General features: G+C 33.5%; 1 long non-coding RNA gene across 1 annotated transcript; it reads left to right on the top strand.

Moving 5' to 3' along the window:
• The first annotated feature begins 726 nt into the window (after window positions 1–726).
• On the top strand, window positions 727–2,367 carry LOC143305320 (uncharacterized). The gene is made up of 3 exons (XR_013062203.1): window positions 727–1,311; window positions 1,493–1,560; window positions 1,737–2,367. It is a non-coding gene; the product is annotated as an uncharacterized LOC143305320 (long non-coding RNA).
• The last annotated feature ends 5,259 nt before the right edge of the window (window positions 2,368–7,626 follow it).

Raw genomic sequence — 7,626 nt, 5'->3', positions numbered from 1 at the left:
TTAAATTTTATTAACATGAATTTGTATTTCTTATTTGTTACAGATGTTTGGTTAATATTGAAAAGACGCCACCACACTGGATATTGGTTTGACAATGAGATACAATTTCGCAAAGAATTGGTAACATTTCGATTTAGTATAATCAATTATCAACATTTATTATTACTTTTTCTTTTATTAAAACGTTGTTAATTGTAAGCATCTTTGATAATTAATTATTGGTACTAAGGTTAAAGAAAAAAAGATTAATTTTTGTTCCTTGATTAATTAACAGAAAAAAGGATAACTAATATTTCATTTTATTAAATAATTTCGACTATTAATTTAATACATGTCTTTTAAATTAGAACATAATTGCAACAATTTTTATTCTACTGCACATGATTGCTTCTCTTCTGCAATTATTTGATTATTTTAAACAATCTGCTTTTGTTAAACAGTAATTATATTATAATATACAGTTTTTGGTGCAAGTTTATATCAAAATAGAATCACGTTATTAAATCACATGCTGTTTAAGCATGATTAATTATTGGACTTGATTTATTGAAAAGAATTTAGACAATTTATAAATCACAACGTAATAGAGCTTCCAACAATTTTTACTATGCTTACAATTTTAACAACGAAAATCTTCTACTTTAATAAAATAGTCTATCATATTTATTAAACAATGATCTTTTTCCCATGCAATATTCATTGAAATAATTATCAACAATTATTAAATATATTTCATTATTACGATGTTATCTAGGATCCGTATTCAACTCAAATAATATTCGTGTTCGTTGAAAATATTTCACGAACACTGATATTTCCATTTACACATAACAGTATTTCTTAAAAGAATGCTTAATAGAAAGAATGTTTTGTTTTTTTTTCTGTATATTTCCACCCAGCCCATCCCTGCTCACTAAGCTTTTCTTCCAGGAATTGTTGTGGCCGCGCGCAAGGCGGTCGGTAGAGTCAGTGTTTGCACGTAATACTTCCAATGTTTTGATTTTGACAAGGGTGAACTGACCCTGAATAGAGTTGCGTTTGTACGATTAGGAATCACGCGATAGTAGAGTCAGTGTTTGCTACGTATTATAAAATATTTTCTAGAGCATCGTGGCTCTGATTTTTCTTTTTCAATCGCGAAAATAGAGTCTCTACATTTGTTCGCCGGAAATTATTCACGGTCGCGTTACCAGTACTTTATATCTTTATCTTTATTTTTAATTTTTTTTGTTTAATTGCTCGATATATTCGGTATTAGAGTCAGTGCACCACTGAAGAGGAGTCTTGGGCGTTGCTCCATAAGGAAAGAGTGTAAGTATCTTATTACTTTATTTAATTAATTTTAATTCAAATAGAATAATTTACAATTTCGACGTTTAATAATTGAGAGTTCTTTTTAATTGCTATAAAATCCAAATTCATATATAATTTTATTAGAATAAAAATTGATAATTTGCAAAATTAACCGTAATACTTTTTTGTTTTGTTACAGATGAATTTTTTGATTTAGCCGAGTTCCTGGATATCCTGATGATGGCTTTCTTCACGACTTCCGTTTTGGTACGTTAGTTAATTGCTTTTTATTAAAATAGAATAATTTACAATTTCAACACTTGATAATTGAGATTTCTTTTTAATTGCTAATATTTTATAAAATCCAAATTTATATATAATTTTATTACAATAAGAATTGATCATTTTCAAAATTAACCGTAATTCTTCTTTTTTTGTTACAGATGGCTTTCTTCACGACTTCCGTCTTCTCCTACCTGGTGTTTGCATCCTCCTACTTGACTGTCGGAAGAAGAGTATATCTGCGAACGGTGAGTCGCATGTTTTATGGTTCCTCCGGTGCCCAATCATGTCGTAGGACGAATGGTCCGAATCGACACGGGTTACCGGTTGTATACGTGGTTAGCGAGCATAGTGACCATGAGTATAATTATACTCATGAGTAGTAACATTTTTATTGTGTTTCATTTTATTTAGTTCAGGCTAGGTCTTCTTGTACTTCGCGTTTTAATATCATTTCAATTCCACATATTCCAATAGATATTTATGAAATATATGAATGCTCTTAAATGTTCTTAAATGTGGAATATGAAATATTTTAATACCGAAACAATTTTATTTAGTTTGTCTGTAACAGAGAAGTCAAATATTATCTGACTTAGTTATTGCGAAGGTTCAAAGCAATATGTATAATATGTATACTGGATATATATATTAATGATGCTATTACATTGATTTAATTACATTTTGTACATTATAAATTCAAATATAATTTGAGAATTTTTTACGGGTAGTAAAATTATGAAAAAATGAACAATTTCTGTGCAAGAAGACAATTCGTGACGGGTAGATTTCTAAGTCAGAGTGATCTATTTCAACACATTTTGCGTATTATTGAAAATTTGCTCTGAGGAGGGAGTCGCCCGAGGATGTTTTATTAATTTTCACAATAAATTCTTTTTTCACTACAAAGAATTCTTAATTAGAGACATTAAATTCTTTTTTATTAGAATTTTGCATTTCTTAAATTAGTGTTGCGAAAAATTTCCAGCGCGGGAGTAATAATGACGATGCACTGACTAGTATTCGGTGGGAATCCTTTTGGTTTTTAATCTCAATCCTATGTATTATTTAATTAATCAAATTAGTTACAAGGATTCCGCGGCATAAGACCGTGAACACCATCTCTGGGAGATATACCCATGCATTACTAGGCCTTTGCAGGCGCAGTTTTAGAATACGGAACATATGAAAATATGTTACCATATTCTAAATTGTAGTCCTTTTGTCTATACTATGGGCGTCCGTCAATCTGACACCGTTGGATGCAACGTGTTGGACGGGCGGGTAGCGCTCTTAGCGAAGGGGTGCACTCTGTCCTGGCGTTACGACGTCCAGGCGGGGTGGGTGGTATGTAGCGTCTGGCGTAAGTCTAGGGGGCGTGAGACCCTTCGTTGCCAGCTGATATTAGCAGTGCACCATGTTTGCGTCATAGTTGCTCTATTTTCTTTTCAGTATTTGTTCTTAAAGCTTTATATTTACAAAGTCGAGTCACTTTTATTAAAATAGTGAAATATTAGCCCGTTAGATGTTTATGTATTAATCATGTTTCTAGATCAGGATTTTCAGGTTTAACCCCTTCCGTGTTTATTGCCAAAGCCCATTCACGTGCCCAGGTGCTACTTGGATGGGTAGAGGCAATGGGCACGATGACCTAGTTCATAAGAATGATAATTAATAAGCGGCTGGCATTGTGTTAGTATATCGTGCACGACGTAATCTCCACATATGGTGTGTGTGTTTTTAGGCTGTGGAATTGCGTCGGTTTAATAACTTTTTCATTTAACTTTTAATTTGAAATAATATTTTATTCAACAAGTTATACGATGAATGTACAAATCAAATACTATTTTATTACCATTACTATTACTATATTGCCATTACTATTACCATGATTATTACCATTATTATGAAATATTCTATATCAAAGTAGTTAATTAAATTTTGTAATTATCATTATACGCAATGATTGCTAGCCTTGCCAGACGATTTCAGTGAAAAATGGTACGTACCGTAGAGTGTGATGTGAGATGAAACTCGGGTGACGGAGGCGTCCCGGGACGTTCTCCCTAGTTTAGGCTCTTGCGCCCGGGTGGAGTGTATGGGGGTCGTGGGATGAATTTTTGTGAGAATGTGATTTTGCCTTTTTTAAATATAGCGTTAGGTAGGTAGGTAGTATACCTTCTGGTGTGTGTGATAGATTGTAAGTAGGTAGGGCCGGGACAGGTTGTCACAGTCTCTTGGTCGGGTAGGCGCGATTTCGCGTGATCAACCTGTACCTGGAATATATTTGATGAATTGACGATACTATCGATACGAACGGAGTATGTCGTTCGCCTTCGATTCTATCTGTACAATTTTTCAAATTTTTGGCGACTTCATAAGTCGTCATACGCGATCGTGATGGCACGAAACGCACAAGTTCTGCTCGAGCACGGCACGTGTGCACGAACAACGACTTATATAAAGTCCTTTTTCGTCCACGTGTCAATTAGAATTTCGCGATTTTTCTTTTTTGTTGATTGTTTTCTTTTGTTTTGCGAATTTGCAAGTCTCGAGCTTTAGATATAAGTTTCAGGTGGGTGGACGGCCCGAAGAAAGAAAAGGCTATATGCCGAAGCGCCCCGACAAACTGTCTTTCAAGAGGGGAACTACTAATGATTTTGCATCCTTTTGCAAAAAAGGATGGGAAATCATTATCGTTACTACTTTGTCACTGTGCTCGCTTGTAGTTGTAGTTTTGTAATTGCAGGAGAAGAGGGGGCCCGTGACCCCCATGATTTTGGGCAAATCGCGTTTTCAATTTAGTGTTGCGAATATTAACCACGGTTCAATTTAGTGTTGCGAATAAATATCGATCACGGTTCAATTTAATGTTGCGTATGCATGATTATCGCGATTTTCATTTAGTGTTGCGAACTTTAAATATCGCGTTTCTTTCTTGCATTGCTTTAAATTAGAATTTAACTTTTCAATGTTGATTGCTTTAAGATTTTTGAGAGTTTTGCTTTTTAATGTTCATTGCTGTAGTGTTGCGAGTGAAAGATTTACGGTTTGAGAATCCCCTTTTTTTTCATTTTAATTGCATGTCTGTTAAAGATAGTGTTGCGAATGACATTAGCGCGATTGTTTCCCAGTGTTGCGACTTATAAATACGCGATTGCTTTGCATTAGTTTATAGAGTTCCCTGCTAATTAGTGTTGCGGTAATGAATATTCGCGTTTTGCATTAGTGTTGCGATATATGATGAAATGCCCAAAAACGATCCAGTGGAGTTGCCATGGTCCATAAGGCAACTATGGATTGCCTTGGATTGGCTGTACCCCTTTTTTAGATTAGTGTTGCGTCTTACAAAATTCGGTAGATTTGAGTAGTGTTGCGTTAAAGTTCGCGTTTTCTCTTTTTTCTTTTTTTCAGCTTAGCGTTGCGTATAATGGAGCAGCCTTCACGCGTACGCTTTTGTACATATTATATAATTAATGAAATTAGTGTTGCGAGTAAAAAATTCACGGTTTGAGAATCCCCCTTTTCTGCATTTTAATTGCATGTCTGTTAAAGATAGTGTTGCGATAGACATTAGCGCGATTGTTTCCCAGTGTTGCGACTTATAAATACGCGATTGCTTTGCATTAATTTATAGAGTTCCCTCCTAATTAGTGTTGCGGTAATGAATATTCGCGTTTTGCATTAGAAATGCCCAAAAACGATCCAGTGGAGTTGCCATGGTCCATAAGGCAGCTATGGACCAGCTGCCGTGGTACAGCCTTCGATTGGCTGTACCCCTTTTTTAGATTAGTGTTGCGTCTTACAAAATTCGGTAGATGTGAGTAGTGTTGCGTTACAGTTCGCGTTTTCTCTTTTTTTCTTTTTTTCAGCTTAGCGTTGCGTATAATAAAGCAGCCTTCACGCGTACGCTTTTGTACATATTATATAATTAATGAAATTAGTGTTGCGAATGAATTCGCGATTGTTATTAAATTTTTTCATTTTTTGCATTTATTAAATTAGTGGAAGTAACTATGACTCACATTCGGTGGGAATCCATTGGATTCCGCGGCCTAAGACCGTGAACACCATCTCTGGGAGATATACCCATGCATTACTAGGCCTTTGCAGGCGCAGTTTTAGAATACGGAACATATGAAAATATGTTACCATATTCTAAACTGCAGTCCTTTTGTCTATACTATGGGCGTCCGTCAATCTGACACCGTTGGATGCAACGTGTTGGACGGGCGGGTAGCGCTCTTAGCGAAGGGGTGCACTCTGTCCTGGCGTTACGACGTCCAGGCGGGGTGGGTGGTATGTAGCGTCTGGCGTAAGTCTAGGGGGCGTGAGACCCTTCGTTGCCAGCCGATGTTTTGTCATAGTTCAGAATGTTTGTAATTTTAAAATTAGTGTTGCGTGTGATTTCGGTTTGTTTTATAGGGTTTGCTTAGGGATTGCTCTTATGGGCAGTCAAACTTTTCTTTTCAGGTTCCCCTGTACCCTCCCTCCCACTGCCCCACCCCCATTCTTTTTTCTTCCCTTTTTTTAATTTTGAAAATTTTGAGCATTCGGTTATTGGAAATACTGTTAAATAATATATGAATTTAATGTTTTCAGAATATTATTAAATATGATAAAGTTTTAAATAGAACTTTATTCAAAGTTTTATTTAAAATGGAAATTTATTTTATTTTGTGATGATTGGTGATAAATTATTTCAAGGAATATTTGTTCATTTGAAATAGCTTGTTAAGTTTTAATTCTACTTTATTTAAACCAAAATAGTGGATGATCGTTGTTAAGGTTGTTCAATTTTAATTTTTAATCGCGATATTTAGTTTCAAGCTTACGGAGAAGCTAATTAATGTAGTGTACTTTTATAAATTTTCAAATTCTTTTTCGTAAGTAAAGTCCACCCGCGATCCTTTTTTTTTTAATTTTACAAATTACATAAAACTTGCACTAAAAAAGTGTATTGAATAATATAATGTAATAAAGTTAAGTAGAATCATAGTTGTACGTTCATTGCAGTAAAAGACAGTTGTTTCAATTAAAATATTGTGTACTATTTGTCGCGAAATGAGCGAATATTTAATACAATAAAATGAAATAATTAATGTTCTTAACTTAAATCACTTAATTTAAATATATATTTTTCTAAATCTTTTCCTCTTTATTTTGGTACTGAAATTTGCTTTTAATTCATATTTCGTATCAAATTGATTTTGAGTTATTAACAACCACTCTGACTTTTGTAAAATTTTATTGTTACTAATGTATCTTCTTTCCAGCTATTAATTTCTTTTTGTCTTTATCTGGATTCAATTAATCAGTTTCTGTTACAGAGAAATATCTTTATAGGAAGTATGAAGTTAAGGTATTTAGTTATAACCAAGGTGATGTAAAAATTATTTAAAATTGTACCTAATCCAGGAAATATTCTGGTAAGAATCATCGAACCAACAAATTTATTAGAGGTATTTCTTTATATTCCTTTAGATTTTTATAAAGGCAGGTGGTAAGTCTATGATCTAAGGCAATATAAATTTTACTTATTTCTTTTTTAATTATGTTTAAATCTTTTTAGTTTATTTCAGGAACTATTGTGGTAAAGACAACCAAATCAACAATAGGTGTTTGTTTATATCTCTTTAGAGATATGTTATAAGTTAATGGTTAGATAAGAGAATTATATCTTAAGTACCCTAAAGTTAAGTAATTGAATAAGTATATAATTAAGTTTAAACACTGCAGTGTTTAATTAGCAAATTTTAGATTTAAGTGAAATTTTGCCATTATACGAGCGCTCGTATTCTTAGTATTTAGATGTAAGAGAAATATGCAATTGCATATTACTAATTACAGATCTGTAATAAAAATGCAAAAATTGTATTGTAGAATTAAGAAAGAAAACTATAAGTAGTTAGGTAGTGAATAAAGATAATGCTCCTTTTGTTGTTCGTTTGCACAACAATCGAAACGTTTTGCAAATGTACATCAAGAGGATGATAATGAATGATATTAACAATTTGTATAAATGGAGGGTGGATGGGACGAGGTAGGGCG

Source organism: Osmia lignaria, chromosome 5 (assembly GCF_051020975.1).
Source record: "Osmia lignaria lignaria isolate PbOS001 chromosome 5, iyOsmLign1, whole genome shotgun sequence".
Taxonomy (NCBI): Eukaryota; Metazoa; Arthropoda; class Insecta; order Hymenoptera; family Megachilidae; genus Osmia; species Osmia lignaria.
The sequence above is the reverse complement of the archived record's forward strand: the minus strand, read 5'-3'. Positions and strand labels throughout refer to the sequence as shown.